This window comes from Crocodylus siamensis, chromosome 1 (assembly GCF_052110815.1).
Source record: "Crocodylus siamensis isolate JL-2025a chromosome 1, ASM5211081v1, whole genome shotgun sequence".
NCBI classification, from domain to species: Eukaryota; Metazoa; Chordata; order Crocodylia; family Crocodylidae; genus Crocodylus; species Crocodylus siamensis.
Window position 1 is genome coordinate 374,384,789 of NC_143395.1, and position 21,635 is coordinate 374,406,423.

The following is a 21,635-nucleotide window of genomic DNA, read 5'->3' on the forward strand; positions in this document are numbered from 1 at the left end:
AAACAGAGTTGCAAGTTAAGATGGGTATCCTGAGTTTAAATTTTGCGACTGAGTTGTATAAAGGTAAAGAATAACATAAATGGATACTGAAATCTCTAAGTCAGCTTCCTAGGCTGCAAGTTAGAAATACTCTGTTCTTCATCTACCAACACAAGGAAATAAAATATCATTGTTGCATTCATTTTTCTAAGTTTTCTAAGGTTAACTGTATTTTAATATTTCAAAGCATTAGTGTTATGGTGACTTTCTATTTCTGTGTAATTTAACCAAAATACAAAAATATTTTAAAGTAAAATTAGTTGAAAAAATAGCACTGAGTTTATAAATAGTTATGATCTGAGCTTAAGGTCTGACTTACTGTTACAAGACCTAATGCAGTCACTAATTCCTAACTTGCCTATTTCATATTTGACTCATTGTCATACACACAGAAGAAGACAGACAAGATGCAAAGGATGTGGTTTAATTAGGCTTCAGTTTTATTAACTAAACTCATCTGGGAAATATCTGGCAATATTTTGTATAGTGAGGGCCATCATTTCTTCCTTAATCATTTTCACCTGTTATAAGATAGCTGTCATCTCCTAACACTAAGATGTTAGTGATGACACTAAGATGTGGGGGGACGTGGGAACATTGGAAGGATGCAACAGACTACAATCTGACCTAGACAAGTTACAAGGGTGGGCAGACGAGAATAGGATGGGTTTCAACACAGACAAGTGCAAGGTGCAAGGTGATGCACCTTGGGAGGAACAACTGGCACCATACCTACAGGTTAGGGAACTCCCCTCTTGTCAGCACGGAGGCGGGAAGGGATCTGAGGGTCATCATTGACTTCAAGATGAACATGGGCCAGCAGTGTGGAGAGGCAGTTAGGAAGGCCAACTGTACCTTGTCATGCATCCACAGATGCATCTCAAGCAGGTCCAAAGAGGTGATCCTCCCCCTCTATGCGGCATTGGTCAGGCCGCAGCTGGAGTACTGCATCCAGTTCTGGGCGCCGCACTTCAAGAGGGATGTCGACGGCATTGAGAGGGTCCAGAGGAGGGCCACTCGTATGATCAGGGGACAACAGGGCAGGCCCTATGAGGACAGGCTGAGGGGGGATCTTGTGGCCTGTTATAAACTAGTCAGGGGGGACCAGCAGGCACTGGGGAAGTCCCTGTTCCCCCGAGCACCGCCAGGAGTGACCAGGAATGACGGTCACAAGCTGGCAGAGGGCAGGTTTAGGTTAGATATCAGGAGGCGCTACTTCACGGTCAGGGCGGCTAGGGTCTGGAACCAGCTTCCAAGAGAAGTGGTGCTGGCTCCTACCCTGGGGGTGTTTAAGAGGAGGTTAGATGAACATCTAGCTGGGGTCATTTGACCCCAGTACTCTTTCCTGCCATGGCAGGGGGTTGGACTAGATGATCTGCTCAGGTCCCTTCCGACCCTACAAACTATGAAACTATGAAACCCTTCCACAGCTGGTCTCTAGTCTATTGCTTGGACTCTGCCATCTTTGCCTCATACAAAGGTGAGGGGACTAGGGAAAGGGAATTTGCCCCTCACTGGGTGTATCTACATGTGCAATTAATGTGATGCAATGAACTCTGGAGCCATTTGAGCCAGAGGAAACTGCTCCCAGGCAGAGCATCTACAAGTGCAGCCAGGACAGCAACAGTTTGAGCTGGGGTGGAGCAGGTCCAGGACTGGCTGGGCTGACAGGGTGCAATTAATGCCTACAAATAGCATCCACACGTGCGTTTCAGCACAGTAAATTACTCTGCCATAATACCAGTGCATGTGTAGACCGTGATGCTATATTGTGGAGCTAATTAGTCTGTTCCGCAGTTAAGCCCGCATGTAGATGCACCCACTGTATCAGGCATTAGGAGCTTCAACCATGTTTTCCAACCTCTTTAGAAGATACCTTCCCCTAAACATCCATTTCCAGTTCCAGTTTATAAAGAAACCTGCCCGACTTGCCCCCCTTGGAATTTCCCTGACCATTTTTATTTGTCAGTCCAGATATCCAGCTCTCTGCTTTAAGCTGGTGGCAGGGGAAGGGTACTTTCCCTAAAATGTTTAGTAATATATCTTATGTTAGCACTCATAGAATCATAGAAAATTAGGGTAGGAAAGAACCTCAGGAGGTCATCTAATCCAACCCCCACTTAAAGCTCACCCATCCCCAACTAGATCATCCCAGCCAAGACTTTGTGTAGCTCAGTCTTAAAAACTTCCAAAGATGGAGATTCCACAACTTCTCTGGGACACCTTGTTCCAATGTTTTACTACCCTCTTCGTTAAAAAAGTTTTTCTCTACATCTAACTTAAACTTCCCTTACTGCAATTTGAGACCACTGCTCCTTGTTTTGTCATCTGCCATCATTAAGAACAGTCTAGCTCCATCCTCTTTGGAACTACAGGTAGTTGAAAGCTACTATTAAATCCCCTCTCAGTCTTCTCTTCTCCAGACTAAATAAGTCCAGTTCCTTCAGCCTGTCCTCAGAAGTTATGTGCTCCAGCCACCTAACTATTTTTGTTCCCCTCTGGTAGACTCTCTCCAATTTTACATCCTTTCTGTAGTGGGGGCCGAAAACTGGACACAGTACTCCAGATGTGGCCTCTCCTGTACTTGAACAGAGGGGAAGAATCACTTCTGTTGATCTGTTGGCAATACTCCTAATAACACAGCCCAGTATGCCATTAGCCTTCTGGGCAACAAAGACACACTGTTGGCTCATATTCAGTTTATTGTCCCAGGTCTTTTCCTGCAGAGCTGCTGCTGAGCCAGTTAGTCCCCAGCTTGTACCAGTACTGGGACTGTTCCACCCTAAGTATAGGACTTAAACTTGCTCTTATTGAACTTCATGAGCTTTCTTTTGGTCCAATCCTCTGATTTATCAAGGTCTCTCTGAATCCTAGCCCTACCCTCCAGTGTATCTACTACTCCCCCAGCATGGTGTCATCTGCAAACTGGCTGAGGGTGCACTCCATCCCATCTTCCAGATTGCTGATAGAGATGTTGAACGAAACTGGCCTCAGGACCAACCCCTGGGGCAGTCCACTTGATATTGGCTGCCAACTAGACTTTGAGTTACTGATTACTACACTTTGATCCTGACAATCCTGCCAGTTTTCTATCCACCTTATAGTTCATTCATCCGAACCCATACTTCCTTGCTTGCAAGAATGTTGTGGGAGACCATATCGAAAGTCTTGCTAAAGTCTCAGGTGCTAGTGATGGGTTATCATATGTCAAAAGTTTCTTAGTTCAATTTTATAATATACTGTACTTGTTATGGATTCTATTAGCAATAAAAACAAACCCACAAATATTTTGTAAAGCATCTTATCTTCCCTACACCAGAAATGGTAACCAGGGGGTGGAGCAGAGGCTTTAGTGGTATTCATCAACAGGAGGCTTCAGTAGCTGGGTGCTTTGCACTTGCCGTATTGTGGGAGGGTGGCGGTACCAGCAGCTGACCCCTGCTCTGCACCAAAAATATGACATTGTATTTCAGAAAGAATAAAAATCAAAATATAAATTAGCTTCTGAAAGACTCAGATATTCACTGTATCTTAGAAGAAAGCTGGAAAGAAAGAAATGATGAATCACAATAATCTTCAAGATCTGCATAGAGTGATTTGGAGATAAGAACAAGTGCTAATACTGGAGTCATTGTGGCCATTAAGGATATAATTGCATTTCATTTTTGCTATCCTGACTGATCTCAACAGAGACTGCCTGAAAGGTAGAACAGTGACCTGGTTTTCCCTGGATGTATGCCAGAGTTTCTTCCTCCTTCCCTTCAATCACAGTCCAGCGTGGTTTTGGACTGTTTATGCATCACATCCCATAGTAAGCACTTTCAACTGTGAATTACCATACATGTTCAAAATCTGCATTTTATTTCCACTTTGAACTTTGCTGACTTTACCTTTTAATTATAGAATCCTGTAGCACCTTTGTCTGATAGATTAAAGAGCCCTCTGGTATCAGATATCTTCTCCTGGTGTAGGTAATTATAGACCATGATCAAGTTGCCTCATAACGTTTTCTTTGATAAGCTAAATAGTTCGAGCTTTCCTTTAGTCTCTCATTGAGATCAGATGGTACGGTATGCTTGACATTATGTATGTGGAAGCTGAGATTGCCAAGAATAATAAACTTGGGAGATTCCAGTACCACACGGTTGAATATGCTGTACCACCACATAATACACATTTTTTTCTGTATAGCACTCAAATCTGACTATATAATACTCAAAAACTCAAGGAAGAGATAAGAAATCATACTCAATGGGTTTAAAAAGCTAAAGGGTGAACTCAGTCCCCTGGAAAATAGCTGATATAACTGGAACATGCTTTTATAGATACAATTACAAACAGAACTTATTATGCCACAACTAGCAGATTTGCTGAACTCAACCCTTGACACAAAATTGTGCCCCAGAAATTCAGCTTTTGTTTAAAAATATTTTAGTTGTTTTTTCCCCCTCTTAATTAGTGAAAAGATTTTGCGTATTGATATTTCACACGATAACAATAAAATGTGTCTATTACCAGCATTCAACAGCATAGTGTATATTGATAGTATATGAGTATAAGACTCTCCCTTTTTTGTTTTTCTAATTAAGCACATCTAGACCTTGATATGTGTATTGTCAACCACTTATACTGACTTTTTAAAAACTTTTATCGAGTTGTTAGATGTTTTCTGGACAAGGAAAAGAAGCTAGAAAGTATGGGAAATCAGAGGAAAGGAAGAAATTAAATGTCCTTCCTGTAAGTACTAGATTATTGTCTGTATCTCAAAATATCCCAATTATTTTAGTATTTCCATTGTATTGTCTTCCTGAGCAAGATATACTGTTAATTTTACCATTTTCTGTGAATGTCTGGGACTCTTCATCCACTATAAGAAAGTTTATTAATATTTTCCTGTGACATCTATGTCGTTCACTGAGTACACCGATTTTTAACTATGAAGTTCCAGGAAAAAAGTTATTCCCTTATTCCTGGTTTGAATTTAAGTTTTTGTCTTTCACCTTATCATTAGCACTTCATTAAATTCCTTTCAGATTCTATCTTTTAGATTTTGAAAATATTTTTAACATTCTTTATTTATATATCATATGTATGAAACAGTGCCTGGCGTTTTTGCATTTCAGAGAGACACTGGAGGCAATATTATGCATATCATTACATGAAGGTGGAGAAATACATATTCTGTGAACCAGATTATAGATTTATATCATCTGGTTAGTGTTGGAACAGATAACTGTCATGTACATTATCTTATTCTATCCACTCTTTTGCTTTTATATTTATAGTTTGCACTCCATAGCTTAACATCATTATGTAGTTTGTCTTCTAAAAAGGCCAAGTAGTTACACTTTCCCAATATAATCTTAATTGCCAAAAATTCAAGCCCTTGTTTGAAATTCTCCAATAAAGATAGCTTGGTTGCTTAGAAGCGCGCGCGCGCACACACACACACACACACACACACACATACACTTGCAGTTACATGTAGGTATGGTACAACCTATGGCAGGTTAGGATGTTAGGTCTATGTTGTGTCAGGGCTGGGGTAGTCTTGTGTAGAATTGAGATTATAGTCATATGGTTTGGATAAGGATGTTCCTGCCTCTGGCAGAGTGCTGGACTAGATGACCTCTGGAGGGAGGTCTCTTCCAGCCCAACTGTTCTATGGGTATGTCTACATGAGATGCTTTACTGGGCCTTAGCCTAATTTACTGCACAGTATTGGTGCGCATCTACATGTGCATACCCATATGGCCCAGTAAAAATGACTAATCATGAATAAATTTGCAGGTATCAAATTTGGATGTGATTAGTTAAAGTGCAGTAACACATGTGTAGATGCGACCTGGCACTGACTTTAGTGCTAGGTCTGTCTAGCCACTACGAAGCTGCCCTGAGCCCAGTTCCAGGGCTCCTGGCTGGTCCCCTTTCCAGGGCTGGGCTGCTCTGTGGCAGCCCCTAGCTGCAAGCTATAAAAGCCTACGGCCATTTTGTGCCCTGGGGCACACACACAAGTACCTTGAAGCACTGCAGGCCCTGGGTGCCCACCTGGACAGGACCCTGGCTGCCTCTGCCAGTCCTGTCCCCTAGGATCAGGGCATAGTGGCTTGGACACACCTCAGCCTGCATAAACAGCTCATCATGCACCACCTGAGGCACACGCAGCAGGGACACACTAGATGCACAGCAGTGATGTGGGGAGGGACTGGCTCAGGACACCTTACTGGAGAGGCCCCCAGTGGGGAAGGTGGGGGTGTGGCCAGCCCCTCACCCCAGTTGTCTGGGAGCCTCATATGCCCCGAGCCCAGTTACCATGACTGGCTGGCAGTGCAGCAAAGTCGCTGGCCTGCACGGAGTCAGGGAAGCAGGGTCTGGAGCTGTGGCATCAGGTACTCCCAGCAGCCTGGCCTGTTCTGCCCACAGAAGCAGGAAGGGGTTGGCAAGCTGCCTGTGGCCAGCACCCAAAGGGCAGCCGGTCCCAGGAAAGCAACCAGGAATTGGGCTTATCTGGCTGCTGCCTCTGCCCAGGCCTGCCTGGCCAATTTACCATGGTCCCTGGCACCCTTGCACAGCTGACCCCCGATCTGAGGCTGGGCAGTGCATAGCCCCTGGTGCAGAACATTTTATTTCTGAAATGTTGCGAACTCTCACAAAAGGCTTCTGTCTCTTGCCTCTGTAGGGCCAACATCTGGACACAGAGGAAAGCCTACCAGCTTCAGTGCGGATGCAGGCTCTGGATAACTGCCACCCCATGCTGGAGCTATATGTATGCACTGGCTGTGCCAGTGGCACACACTGGATAGAACCATCCTGCTCCAATGCCTGGTGGCAGTGGCAGAGGAGCAAAAGGTGCAGGAGGAGGACTGGCAGGTGAAAGACATTGCTGGGGAGATTGCCTGGGAGGAGGCATAGGACCAGGCACAGTGGGGGCACTGGTCATGGATGGAGGCCCTGGAGTGAGCGCACATTGAGCTACTCTGGCAGCAGGTGGTCATCCAGCCCCAGATAGTGGAGGGCCCCTGCCACCTGCCCAGCCCCAGCCCCGCCCCTCGCCCCAAACCCATGCACCCAAGGACCCAGAAGTGCCAGACACAGCACCACAAGGGGACACTGGCCCTGAACTTGGGCAGGCAGAGGGGAGCCAACCACCATTAAGGAGGGCTGTCTGGTGTCCCCCACAGATAAGCCTGCCACCTGCTGTGGTCACTGCGGCCCCTGACCTCCCAGGGGAACTGGAAGAGACTGGGGTGCTGGGCTCCTGTCTCCAGGCTCTGACCTTTAGGTCCCCCCCCAACCCGATAGCCCCCCACTCTGGGACTCAGACTGAGACTGTTGTAAATATTTTTCACTTTGGGAAGTGGATAGTTATTGTTGGTGGGTGGGGAAGGTGGTGGAGGGGCTCTGTGTGTTGGGGTGGGATGTGGGATGGGGGATGGAGCGTTGTGTATTGAGGGAAGAGGAATGGGGGTGGGTGTTGTGAGGGAATTTGTTTGGGTTGTTTTGAACATGTGCCTGCCCTGAGAGTGGTGCTGGGGGTGGGTAGGAGGTAGGGGGGGTGTTGGCAGTAGAGCACATGGACTGATGTGGAGAATGCAGGAGGAGGGCGTTGGCCAGGGCCTCCTGAACCTGGTGCCCTGGCCCCACTGGCAGGTGTGCAGCTGTCCTGGGGCCTGGGGGGGAGGGGCTTCTGGGACCAGCAGGGCCAGCACCATGGCCATCAGGAGTGGGGCAGGGGCAGGGGCTGAAGCAGCCATGGCACAGGGAGGCAGGGTGGGTGAGGAGGGAGCTATTATGTGCTGCCCCTACACTGGGCACATGGTACCTGGGCAGGGAAGGGATTGGCCAGGGATCGGGGGGGAGGCTGTGTTTCCAAGATGAGTACCAAGTGCTGGCAGCAGGTTTTGACTTATAAAGATGGCTGCCAAGTGCTGGCAGCTGGGTCCAGAGGCTGGAGCTCCCCTCAGTGGCCACAGGGGCACAAGGCAGGGCTGGAGGAACTTGGCAAAAGATTTAGTGCCAAATTCCTTCAGTAAATTTAGTCACAACTAATTGCACATGCCCCATGACTAATCTTTCAGGTCTGTCACGCAGGAAAAATATCTACCTATGGAGCATAATTAAATTAGTAAAACGCTTTAAGATCTTCAGATGGAAAGTGCTATAGGAGTAAAAAAGTATTATTATTAACACTACTAACATTACTATATGTCCTTATATACCCCAAGAATGGAAGTGTGATTTTCTGTTTTTAATATTTCAGAGGGTTATTCTGTGTGTTTGGTCAAATGTCTCACGTATAGCTAGTTGCTAAAAAGACTTTTAAGCAACAAGTGATCTTTCACTGTGCCAGAATTTTGCATTTATGTGTCTATCACATAATTCTATAAGAATAGAAAATACCAAACCTAAGAATACCAATATTTTACCAATATACCAAAATACCAAAATACCAAACCTAAAAATACCAATAATGAAAATACCAATCTACCTATCTTTGTGAGGTATTCTCTCTATTAAAGATTCGCTATCTCATCTCATATAATTTCAATACAGATCTAATTTATGCTGCTCTGGGCAGCCCTTAAAATCTGGCACAGCTGGGTCTCCCATTTCAATTGGAAGTTCTGGCCATGTCATTTTGATTCTTCATTCCTAGTTTGACCACAGGAATTTTTGAAGAACTCTTTTATTTTTTTTTTTAAATAAACTAGTTAGAGGTTTAATTGTAATGAAAAAAAATGACATGGGACCACAGGTATAACAGGGCAACTTCATGCCCTGGGTGGGGCAATGGCCTGGGACATGGCCAGAGGCCAGCTGTGGTGGCAGCTATTTTTGGTCCCCCTACACTTTCTCCCAGAATATGGCACCCAGGGCTGCTACATTGGTCACCCCCTTTGCCCCCCACCTCAATTGCAAAGGACTTTGCACAGAACCTTGGCCACGCTTTTCATTGTAAGCACTTGAATTCTACCAATAATAATGTCTAGGGGTCATGACTCCTAACTACATTTTTAATTAGCCGTACACAAAAAGCACGAGATTGTCAGCAGGTATTGACAGTTTGCTTTACATTCCCTGTACATTTATTCCCAGAATTTCTACCATATCCTTGATAAAGGATATTTATTACAATAAAGTCAAACAACATAGGAGATAAAGAAGTAGAACACAGTTGTCCCTTTACGTCAGGGTGACTAACTCATGGTATGTGTGCAACAAGTGGTATGAACGGTCTTTTTGAGGACTCGGCAGAGGAAGGGGATCAGACCGGCATTTGGGAGGTGTGGGACTTAAATTGTGGCACATATGCCAAAAAAGTTAGCTCTACTGCTCTAGGTAATGGTATTGGTTCACCTTTTTGCACTGGCATTCTGTCAAGTTAAAAGTATTTTATACCTCCATAGTTAAAATGTATGCACACTGGGAATGCTATTGCACATGTAGAAGTTTTCTCATACAATTTAAGGGGCTTCTTCCTTTTCTAAATTGGTTCGGTACACCAATTTAGAGACTGTTGCTCTTAATCTGGATGTAAGTATTCTAGTCAGGATCTCACTACTTCTGTTAAAGGGGCAGGTCTAGAAGCCCCTGGACCCAGTAAGCCCTTATTAGATGCAGTATCAAAACTACAACCACCTGACAGAATGTGCTCAGTAAATACTTTATTGCCTAAAATGACTGGAGTGGTCTCACTGACAAGGGAGTCGCCATGTTTTAAATATTTTATGTAATTTAGAGATGTCCATGACTCCCTGATTTTAATAATAAACACTCATTTCTATTTCTGTGTTTTGGGACTATCTAACGTATATCTTTCAGTATGTGTTGAGTCTGGACTCTTCAAAAACTTGTTCTGGCCTATTCTCATGGAACTGTGATGATCTAGGCCAGAGGCAGGCAATTATTTTGGGAAAAGAGCTGCTTACCCAGTTGAGGGCCACTGTCGAGGGCCGCATGGGTAGCCCCACCCCTTGACAGGTGCCCCGCCCCCTAGTCACTATCTTGGGACCAATGTCCCAATGTCTTGGGACCAATGTCTCAGGGCCAGCACCGGTGGAACCAGGCTCGGCTGCACCAGCAGGGAGAGGGGAGAGCTGGCCTGGCTCCATAGAATCCCTGTTGGGTGGGACCCTGTACTCCTGCTGCCTTGCTCTGGGCCCTGCCAGTGCTGGCCCTGGGATACTAGTGTGGTCCCTGTACATCTGCTCACTCACAGTGCCCCCAGCCCTGCGGTACAGGCAAGGGGCAGCATGCAGCCCCAATCCCCTGCTCCCTGGCAGGGAACCAGCTGGTGCTGAGTGCAGGGAAAAGCAACCCCTCCCCCACCCCATGGCCAGCACTCCTTGCTGCAGCCACTTGCAGCCCATGCAGACTGTCCTGAGCAGGTACAGGCAGCCCCATGCAGGGTGCAAACAGCTGCAGCATGGGGCAGTAGTGGGACCGCTTTTTCCCATGCTCAGCACCAGCTTGCAACCCTCCCCCACTGCCAGCCTGGGCTCTGCACTGGCTTTGGGCTTGCCCATTGGGGCTGTGCACAGTGGCAGCAGCTGCAGCCCCCCCACTTGCCGTGCTGGGCAGTGTTTGCCAGAGCCGCCTCTGGGCTGCCCAGCATGTGAGCTCCAGGCTGGCAGCAGCAGAAAACACTGCTCGGCATGGCAAGCAGGGGGAAGGGGGGCACAGCTGCTGTCGCTGTGCGCAGCCCCAACAGGCAAGCCTGGAGCTGGCATGGAGCCCAGGCTGGAAGCGGGGGCAGGTTACAAGCTGGTGCTGAGCATGGGAAAAGTGGTCGCTTGCCCACCCCGTGGCCAGTGCCCCATGCTGCAGCTGCTCGCAAGCCTTGTGGGGCTGCCTGTGCCTGCTCAGGACAGCCCTGTGTGGGCTGCGAACAGCTGCAGCAGGGAGTGCTGGCCATGGGGTGGGTGAGGGGCCAATTTTCCCTGGGTTCCTTACCTGCCCAGTGTCCTCCCCTGCCCTTCTCCCCTGCCACCCTTCCCTGAGTTTCCAGCACCAGTACAGCCACGTGATCCCGGGCCAGAAGCCCCTGCTGGGGCTCCCAGCTGGGGGGGGCAGGAGTAGGGGGGCTCTGCTGTTGTGGGAACTCTCCGGGCTTCCCCTGGCTCCATAGGTTGAGTGACCAGGGAACTTTACAAATTTCTAAGCTAGCATGGAATTTACCATTTTTGTGGTTGGACTTGTTATTTTGCTATAGCCCAGTGGCTATTGTTTTGCTTTTTGACTGTCTTAGAGGAAACCACCTCTTTCTTCATAAAGACATGTTAATTGGATTACAGTGCATGAAGTAAAAGCTGAAATCCAAATTCAAACCATCTAACCTCTTATATATATATACAATCAGAAGAAGAAGAGACCAGAACAGAAAACCACACACAATTACCCATCTGCCTGAACTGGCTGCTATATTAAGGGTGTAGCTGGAAGTCACAGACAACACTGCTTTCTAGGCTTCTGGCAGAAGTTACACTTAAGACATGATTAACCTGTTAATTGCAACATAAATAGTAACCCAGCCACATATTCAGGCAATCATTGACTCCATAAAATGCAAAAACAGCCACAAAATTATTCCACAAAATATGTATAATAATTTTGGGGCTGCTCTCTATCACACCTTAAATTGAACATGTGGCAGTGTCTCCCACCATAAAGCCTGATGTTGGCTGCATGGCAGGACTTGGCTGGCAGCTCCCCCTGTGTGTTGCCAGAGTTGCCAGATGGCTCCAATGTTGTCCTGGGGCTGGGACCCACAAGCTGATGTCAGTCCCAGCCCACCTGATCTGGTTCAAGACTTCCAGCTATGGAACCATACTGTTTTTTTGAGCAACTGGCTTTCAACTTGCTGGTGCAGGAGGAGCCTGGGATCATGATCCTGTCAAATATTGGTGGCATGACTGGGATATGATCCCTAATCCCAAAATCATGTGTCTTAGCATGCATGTGTGTCATGGTAGGAGGCACAATTGTTGGGACTGGGGAGCAGATCCCATCATGCCACTAAATGAATATGTGCCAGAGGCCTTAGAGAAGAAACACACAAATACTGGAAAGTCCAGAAAGACTAAAATGGCCAGCTGACCCATAAATAAAACCCAGTGATAATTCATAACCCTGTCAAAAACAGCTTAATCCAAAAACAGATCGTAACTCAGACTGGAACCTATTGCCTGATGACAAAATACACCTCAAATTGAACACCTACCATGTTCTTTATCTCCTGCCTTAGAAAGGACCTTGTGTCCTAGTGATGACAGACATACATTCAAGAAACAAGAGTTTTTCTTGAAAAGAAAGGATCTTCTTACAAGCTGCCCTGACTAAAGAGCATTAATAATGTTTATCAGTTATGGCATCACATTCACGCTAAACATTCTGTGTTTACCTTTCAAAATTAGAAACAAATGCAAACAAGATGGCTAAAAATGATTCTCTGCTTTACCTACCAAGACCCAAGGGTTTTGGTTTTGTCTTTGTCAAATGTTAATTGTGTCATTAAGTGCTTTAAGGTAAATATGAAATTCTGAATTTAAGCTTTGACAGGTAAAAATATTTAGTAGTTCATATTTAAAAAAGTGGCAGCAATGCACATGCAATAAACTTCCTCATGAAACTTCTTGATATGGAGCATAGTAAATACACATGGCAGTTTGTACGACTATCTACTATATTCTAAGAAGACTGAAATGTCAGACACTAATGGCACCAAACCAGACTATTAGAATTTATGAAATATTGTATTGAGAATACACAATTTCAGAATCTGTAATAAAATAAGTATTGAACAGACTTCAATTTAACAGGTAAAAATAAGACACACTTTAAAAAAATAAAAATCAATAGGGGAATAGGTGTACCCATACAGGAAAACAAATAAGTATTTATATATTCCAAAGATAAAAAATAGGGACCTACCTAATTCATGGGGGCTGCCCCACTACTATGCGGGCAGAACATGAGCCCAGACAGCCTTTTTATAGGTGAAGTGCAGTGGGTTCCCCATGCCTATGATTGGCTGAGGGGTCCCAGTGGCCCTGCCCCTCACTACTGATGGCTGTGGGGACTACCTGTCATGTGGCCCCACCCCTTGGCACTGATTGGCTGCAAGGGCTGTCTGCCATGCAGTCTCACCTCTCACTGGCAATTGGAGGGAAGGGGCAGGGCCACATGAGAGGCAGCCCTTGCAGCCAATCAGTGGCAAGGGGTGGGAGCAGCAGCCATCTTGCCACAGCCCTTCAAGCAGGCAGCCACTCCCCTATTTACCTGCCCTGTTGGTCTACTGCGGCAGGCTGAAGACTGCTGGCTTTCTCTGAGAAGCCAGTATTTTCTATTCCATAAGTCTTTTTTTCCATGGATTTTGCTGGCATTGCCTGGATTTCATGGAATTGCAAATTTGGTAGGTCCCTAAAAATAGCTATTATCTCAAAAGATGAAAACATCATATGGATGCATTTCATATGTATCCGTATGATGTATACATTTTGCATTTTTCATAAACAAAAAACAATGTTTAAATAAAATAAGTAAAATTCTTATCCAAATGCTTTTATGGCCATTGTTGAATTGTCCAGTTTTTAAAAATACATTGGGGTATTTGGGGATCATCTTTTCTCTTTTGCTTAAATTCCCATAGTCACATTAAGAGTAAATACTCTTAATAACATCTTGCACGCCGTATTGTTTTATTGTTTGGCTTATCTATACAATTATTTGAATCCAGCAACTATTCACATTCTGAAACAATTTTGTTATATCTACATATATTGGTTTCATTTCCTTTTCATGTGATTCTTTTTAGGCTCTTTCCCCTTTACAAAGAGTGTGCATTTAAAGTTTTGCTTTATCTGAAAACCTTATTAGGCTCACTAGCTCTTAGGGGATCTGCAGGACAAACATGGAATTCTGTGTGCCACTGCAATTTCCCTGTGAACATCACTTTTTAAAAATCAAACCCCACCCCCACAAAACCCCCAAACCCAAAACAAAACAGCCTCTAGCACCATTGCTTCATTTTTCTCCTACTCTTCGGGGATCTCAAAGATGCAGATATTATTTTTGTGGTTTTGAGTTCTACTACTCTGCCAAATTTTCTCAGCTTATGCTTCTTCTTCCAATTTTAACTAAAAAATAAAATCTATCAAGAGGGGCCTTTCCAATACTGAAACAGGAGGCTCTGCTCACCCCACTCCTTTATTTCTTTGGTTTTTGGTTAAGAGTCTTCATATAATATGCTACAGCTATGTACATTTAGCCCATAAGTTCAATAACGATGACTGTCTTTTTCTAATTCCCACATTCATTTTTCAGTGACTCTGGTCCATTTTCTTCTCTGGATTTTGCGGGTAGGGTGTTTTGTTACACTTTGGGTACATCTACATATGCCATTAGGGCAATGTGATAAACTCTAGCACAGTTCACACCAGCGAAAACTGCTCCCAGGTGCAGTGTTTACACGTGTGCCCAGGACTGTAGCAGTTTGAGCCAGGGCAGAACACCCTCAGGCTGGCAGGAGGCCTGGGGGGTCAGGGCTGGGCTCTGGGTAGCAGTGTCAGACAGCAGAGGGGCTGTCTGGGGCACAAAGGTGCTAAAATTCAGGGTTAGGCAGCAGGCAGCCCCTACACGTTAGTACCCTCGTGCCCCAGCCAGCCCCTATTGCCATCTACACATGCATTTCAGTGGAGTAAATTACTCTGCTGTAGAATAGTACTGTTATGGACAGTACTATCCTATGCCAGAGTTAATTAATTTACTACACCCTAATACCAGTGCATGTGTAGACAGTGACATTTTACTGTGGAACTAATCAGTCAGCTCCAGTAAAGCACACATGTAGATGTACCCTTTATGATTTTATGTTCTGTAAAAGTGTTGTATAAGATATGTTGAGAAGTAACAGTAGTGGCAGCTAACTAGATTGCCACCACATAAATTATTAGAATAAAAACCTGGTTAATATAAGATGAGGTATTAGAATAAAACAGCTACTAGGCCTGGAAGCAGTATTGTGGAACAATAAATCCTGGTCTAAGTAACCAACTTTTATACAACTAAAGCAAACCTCATAATTGTTCTAAATTCATTATTTCTAACTGAGCTATCATGGCAAATCACTGGACATATGGTACAAAATGACCAGATAATTATTACTGACCTTGGGTATTATTGCCCTTTCAAACATTGTGAATTCCATATAAATGATTTTAACTGCTGTGATTTCTAAGCACTGCACACCTGTGTGCATTTGGATGTTTTCCTGTCCATACAATTCACACACACATCATCAATGTAATGTTGGTTATGGTTTGACATTTTTGAAAAGTTTTAATACCATTAAGGAAAGATGGAACAGAATGGGATACTACCACATCAAAGAGAACGACGGGTCACTTTGTCATCTTTTCCAAATCTAATTGCAACAGTGACTTTTTTTTTGTTTTTTTTTTTGTTTTTAGATATTCAGCAGGATGTTCAAACAGATCCTTAAGAATTCTGGAGAAAGCAAGAAAGACTTAATGCTGACCATAGTAGAAACAGCAGTAGAAGAGCTCTGGACAACCGAACCTTGCAGATATCATAAAAGGCCACCTGAGGCGGCCAAACATGAAAGCGTGCAGTCAACAGAAAAGATTTATAGGCTGCCTATATATGTGCTAGGGGGTGACATGGAAGGGGGTTTAATTAGAGAGATTCACGGACAGCCTCTCTAATTAAAATGGCTCACTGTCACATGCATTAAGCTCCCAAATTAAGCCCAAAAGTTGTTTCAAAATGGCTGCTAGGATGCTTTATCTAAAGCTCATTTGACAAGGTTTAGATAAATCACTCCCATGGCCATTTTGAAATGTGCAGGGGTTTAATACATGTGACGATGAGGTGATGCTAAAGTGCTCTAGTAAAAATGTGAATGAGCACTGTGGCAGAAAGCCACCTTGGTTTCTCCCCAAAATCTCTGCCCTGTAACTATGTGATTAGATGGGCCAGCAGAGGATTCACACCTCAGCCTGTCTCTTTAGGTAACCTGAGCTGGCTGCATTCCTGAGGGAGGGGGGAAACCTGCTCCCTCTGCCTACGTGACTGGCATCTGTTACCTGGGTAAGGGGCTTCTACCTGGGCAGCTGGAATCTGCCCGGTAACAGGTGATGTATTACAAATTGGTTGGCTGACAGCCAACTGGGGCTGACTTCCACTGGACCAGGTGAATGAAGTCACAGGGGCTATATAGGTTGTGGGGGGGGAAGGAGGCGCTCTCTCTTCAGCCATGAGGTGAAGCAGCAGCAAAGCAGGGGAGACAGAGAACCCTTACCATCTGGACCTAGCTTTCTCTCTTACCCCAAGACTCCAGAGGGGAAACTGGAGAACTCTGGAAGATGCTTGTGAGTAAGCTACTCAATCGGATTAGATATTTAGCTGGCAGTAACACAGATGCGTAATCAAAAGGCTACCTCAGCCACACTGTTTGCTCTTTAGGATTTCTAAGATATTGCTCAACCCTGTACCCTAGTTTACCCTACCCCTTGTAATCAATAAAGTTCTCCTTTTTGACTGGTGTGGGAGACTTATTGAGGGGTGGGTCTAAATTATGCCTAAGAGACCCCTTAGTCTGCGGACTAAGAGAGACTTTACTTTTTTGCCCCCTTGACTTGGGGAAGTGCCCAAGTGCCTGTACTGGGTCAAGTACCCGTCGGACTATTAGGCCTGTGTTTCCCCGAGGACACAGGGCCGAGACAGTCCCTTCTCGGGGTGGTGGCGGTGATGTTACCCCCAGACTAGCGAGTGTGCTCCGGGAGAGGGGTCGGCCACGCATAAGGCGCCCCTAGGGAGGCATTTGGAGCTTGGAAGGTGGTCGGGCGCAGGGAGGTGGGCGGCTCAACGCAGGAGCTCCCCCTACTGGCCTGCCACAAGCACATCTATAAGCACCTACAGTGGTAAAGAGCAAAGTGGAGATGCTAAAAGAGCATTAGCTCAAATCAGAATTGAAGCATGTTGTATGCATACCCCAAAAGGCTATGAAGTTCTTGCACTGGTGCCAAGGAACCACTTTAAATTGGATTCAGGATATAGACAGAGAAAAGTTATACTGAATTAAAGCTGGGGGGGGAGGCAAGGGGGATGCAGCAGAAGGGAACTTACCCAAAACTGATTCATTTTAACTATTCTGCCTATGTGTTAATTAAGCCCCAGCTTCACCTACTGTAGGATGGAGTTTTAGCTAAAACAGTTACTACAAATCAACTGTTGTATGTTCAGAAGCAACAAGATCACCCCTCCTTGTTTGATTTAGGATACCTGTTTTGCCTGTCTATACACTCATTCTAAGGGAAACTGTAAAATAAATGTGAGTTCCAACTAAACTTTCAGTGCTGAGCAGACAAGGTTCTTTGGCTAAATCTGATATCTTTTATTAGACCAACTCAAATAGTTGGAAAAATTCTTTTTAGCATGCTTTTAGGTATAAACACCCTTTGTCAGGCTGACAAAATGTCTGCAGATGGTCTGTGTTCTTTCTGGATAGAGTGGTAAAGCAGCCAGAGGCTGAGTAGCTAATCTGAACAAGCTACAGAGGTGGTTAACCTTGCTAGTTTTAAGCAGACAGGAGGTAGGGCAAGTTATACTACAGATACTAACTGGTTCAAAGAGCATGAGCTTTCATAGGCAATAATGTACTCTTTCACATGCCCTACCCTATCTGTTGCTTGAACAAGCTAGTGATCGATGACACAGGCAGAATCAGTGCTCATCCAGAAACCCAGTAACCACAACTACTCTATATACTTCTGCTTCAGTGTTGCATTGAAGATATTTTAAGCATGGATGTTGAAATAATTACCCTCCTGAACAATCTTTGATACCTACACTGTCAGATGGATTGCAGATTGGCTGAAGGGTCGCACTCGGAGGGTGGTGGTGGACGGGTCATATTTGACCTGGGGAGAAGTGGGCAGCAGAATCCTCCAGGGCTCGGTCCTTGGGCCCGCGCTGTTCAATCTCTTTATCAGCAATTTGGACAACGGGGTGAAAATAACCTGTTTAAATTTGCCGATGATACCAAAATTTGGAGTGAGGTGAGCACGCTAGTAGGGAGGGAAAGACTGCAGCAAGACCTAGATAGGTTGCAGGGGTGGGCTAACAAAAACAGGATGTGTTTCAATACTAACAAGTGCAGGGTGCTGCTCTTGGGCAGCAGTAACCAGCAGCACACTTATAAGGTGGGAAACTCCCTTCTTGAGAGCACGGAGGCAGAAAGGGATCTTGGAGTCATTATTGACTCCAAAATGAACATGGGCTGACAATGTGAGGTCACGGTTGGCAGGGGTAACCGCACCTTGTCGTGCATCCACAGGTGCATCTCAAGTAGGGCCAAGGAGGTGATCCCCGCCCCCCCGCGTGACACTGGTCAGGCCACAGCTGGAGTACTGTGTCCAGTTCTGTGCGCCCCACTCCAGGAGGGATGTGGACAACATTGAGAGGATCCAGAGGAGGGCCATTCACATGATCCGGAGACTACAGGGCAGACCCTACAATGAGAGACTGCGGGATCTGAACCTGTTCAGCCTTCACAAGAGAAGGCTGAGGGGGGACCTGGTGACCATCTATAAACTCACTAGGGGGGACCAGAAGGGTTTGGGAGAGAACTTGTTTCCCCTAGCGCCCCCTGGCATAACAAGGAATAACGGCCACAAGTTGTTGGAGAGTAGGTTTAGATTAGACATCCGTAAGAACTACTTCACAGTCAGGGCGGCTAGGATCTGGAACCAACTCCCAAGGGAAGTGGTGCTGGCTCCTATCTTGGGGGTCTTTAAGAAGAGGCTTGATGCCTACCTGGCTGTAGTCATTTGAGCCCAGTTTTTCTCCTGTCCACGCAGGGGGTCGGACTTGAAGAACTACAAGGTCCCTTACGACCCTACTTCTATGATTCTATGCATCTTGCTCTTCCTTTATCAGGTTTTTACTGCATCTCCCCAGTCTGGTGGCTACCTGATAATTTTACTTACAATTTGTTTTTGTTTACATACAAAGTTTTATACAAGATTTTATTCCATCTGCTGCTTACCTCTGCAGTGTCTGTTTCTCCCTCAGAAGCCTGAGGAAGGGATCTCTGGTACCCAAACACTTGCCTATGTCTATCCCAAACATGCAGTTAGTCTAATAAAAGATATCAACCACAAGAATTATTGTGTAGATAGCTACAATTCTGTATGATCTAAATGAAAAGGAATATGTTCCAATTTTATTGCTGAAATGTAAAACAAAGAAAAATGTTTTACACAAATGAAATATTTCAGTTACATTTTGAGCTTCTTTAACAAAGGCAAAGTTGTAGCAAAGGAATAAACCTAGGCATCCATTCGTAAATACAGTGAGAAAAATGTGGTGAAGTTTTTGCTAATAGCTGGAAATTAAAGCTGGAGAGTTTATTTGCTGAAGATGAATTTTGATTCAACGGTGTTGTTGAATTCAGATTCTGTTTGCAAAATAGTTTTAGCTGAAAAATAATGTGAAGTTGAGAAGGTGGCGGCTTCCCCTTTTCCCTAACAATCTATGGTTAGGACAGTCATTCAGATTCAATTCTCTTCTATTCAAAGGGATTTCAACCTACATCATTCACCTCCAGGAAGAGTGTGCTAGTAACTATACTACAGTATTCTTAGTTGGGTTGTTCTTAATAGGAACACAAAACTAGAAGAGGACTCCTGGACTTTCAAGTCCTGTAGTCTTGCATTTGCAGGCAATCATTAGCAACACTAATGACCTGTCATTTCCTATTGACACTTTTCCATTTTTTAATAAATTATTTAAAGAGTTGCTGAAGAAGGAACTGGAATGCAGATGTCCAACCAGCCAGCAGAGTTCTCTAACCAACAGGCTGAAAGAATCACACTCATTCTCTCTCCCTGGCTCAATGAATATGCAATGGGCTTGCCAGCAGGGGCTTGCTGGGGGCAGCTTGGCCTATGCGTTTTGAAAAATTCAAAATAGATTGGTGGGGGATATAGGCAATGCATAGTGCGGCACTGGGGGGGGCATGTGCCCCCTGAAAAACTGTCCCTCACTGGCTGGGAAGTGGGGAGAGCCAGCTGGTACCCCCCCCGAAAAATGCCAATGGCACTTCTGGTTTGCTGCCGGTGCTTCCAGGGTTAGCAATCAACCACTGGGGGATCGCCCCCAGTTGGCAATTGGCCATGGGGAGACCCCTTGCCAGTCAGTGATTGGCTACTGGGGGACCCCCCCAATCAGCTGCTGACCCCCTATCAGCCATCAGCAGCTAGTGCTCCCCCAGAGCCAGGAGGCACCAGTTGTCTATGGTGGGGGAATTTCTCCTTCCCTACCAACCAAGTGATGGCAGGGTACCACCCGTACCCAGAGGTGAGGTGAAGAATCAGACCTGGGTGAGAACCTAGCTCTCTCACTGTCCCGTTGGTCACTTTTCTCCCCAGAAGAGAATAAAAGGGCAGCGCACCCAGCTCTGAGGGGGCTGCTGCACTGAGGGACAAAGAGGTTAAAGAAGAGTTCGCAGAGCTGTCCAGCAGAGGCAGAGCTGTTGCAGGCGGGAGCTCAGGTTTCCAATCCCAGGCATGAGAATGAGCAGCTTGGCATGCAGGTAGCATGCATAGCAACATGGAGGGACTAAAGTCCTGGAGCTGCAAGCAGCAACCCAAGCACTGATGGCTCAGTGGTACAGTTTTGCCTACCATGTGGGCTCTGTTCCTAACCAAGGCCCCAGAGGGGTAAGTGGCTGGGAAGAGGGAATCCCCATTAGGGAGCAGAGTTCCCCTTCCCCCCTCTGGGGTGCCTGTATCTCATATTTTGGGAAATCATGCCTCATGCTTTGTCACTTGACATCGTTTATAGAGTATAAGTATGCGTAACTGTTGTTTCTGCTCCCCTGATCCCCCCTTGGTATCTGGAAGGCTTTCACCCTGTTGTACCTATATTACCTATAGCCCCTATATCTCTCATGTATGAGCACATCTGTGAGGGACCAGCAAAGAAGGTTCTGCTTAGGGGCAACCAACACAGGTTCATTAGAGGCAGGTCCTGTCAAACCAACCTGGTGGCCTTCTACGACCAGGTCACAAAATCCTTTGATGCAGATATCACGGTGGACATAGTCTTTCTGGACTTTAGGAAGGCCTTTGACACTGTCTCTCACCCCATTCTCATCTCGATGCCTACACAGTCAGATAGGTTGCAAATTGGCTGGAGGGCCGTACCCAGAGAGTGGTGGTGGATGGGTCATTTTTGACCTGGAGGGATGTGGGCAGTGGGGTCCCCCAGGGCTTGGTCCTCGGGCCTGTACTGTTCAACATCTTCATCAGTGACTTGGACGAGAGGGTGAAAAGCACCTTGTTCAAATTCGCGGATGACACTAAGATGTGGGGAGAAGTGGGCATGCTGGAGGAGAGGGACAGGCTGCAATTAGATTTGGACAGGTTACAGGGGTGGGTGGATGAGAACAGGATGGGTTTAAATAGTGACAAGTGCAAGGTATTGCACCTGGGGAGGAAGAACCAGCAGGATACCTACAGGCTGGGGAACTCCCTTCTCACCAGCACAGAGGCAGAAAAGGATCTTGGGGTCAT

General features: G+C 45.7%; 1 protein-coding gene across 12 annotated transcripts in view; it reads right to left on the minus strand.

The window, feature by feature from the left end:
* NBEA (neurobeachin) overlaps positions 1-21,635 on the minus strand; it is an 835,610-nt gene that overhangs the window by 161,717 nt on the left and 652,258 nt on the right. The gene's annotated exons all lie outside the window — the stretch shown is intronic.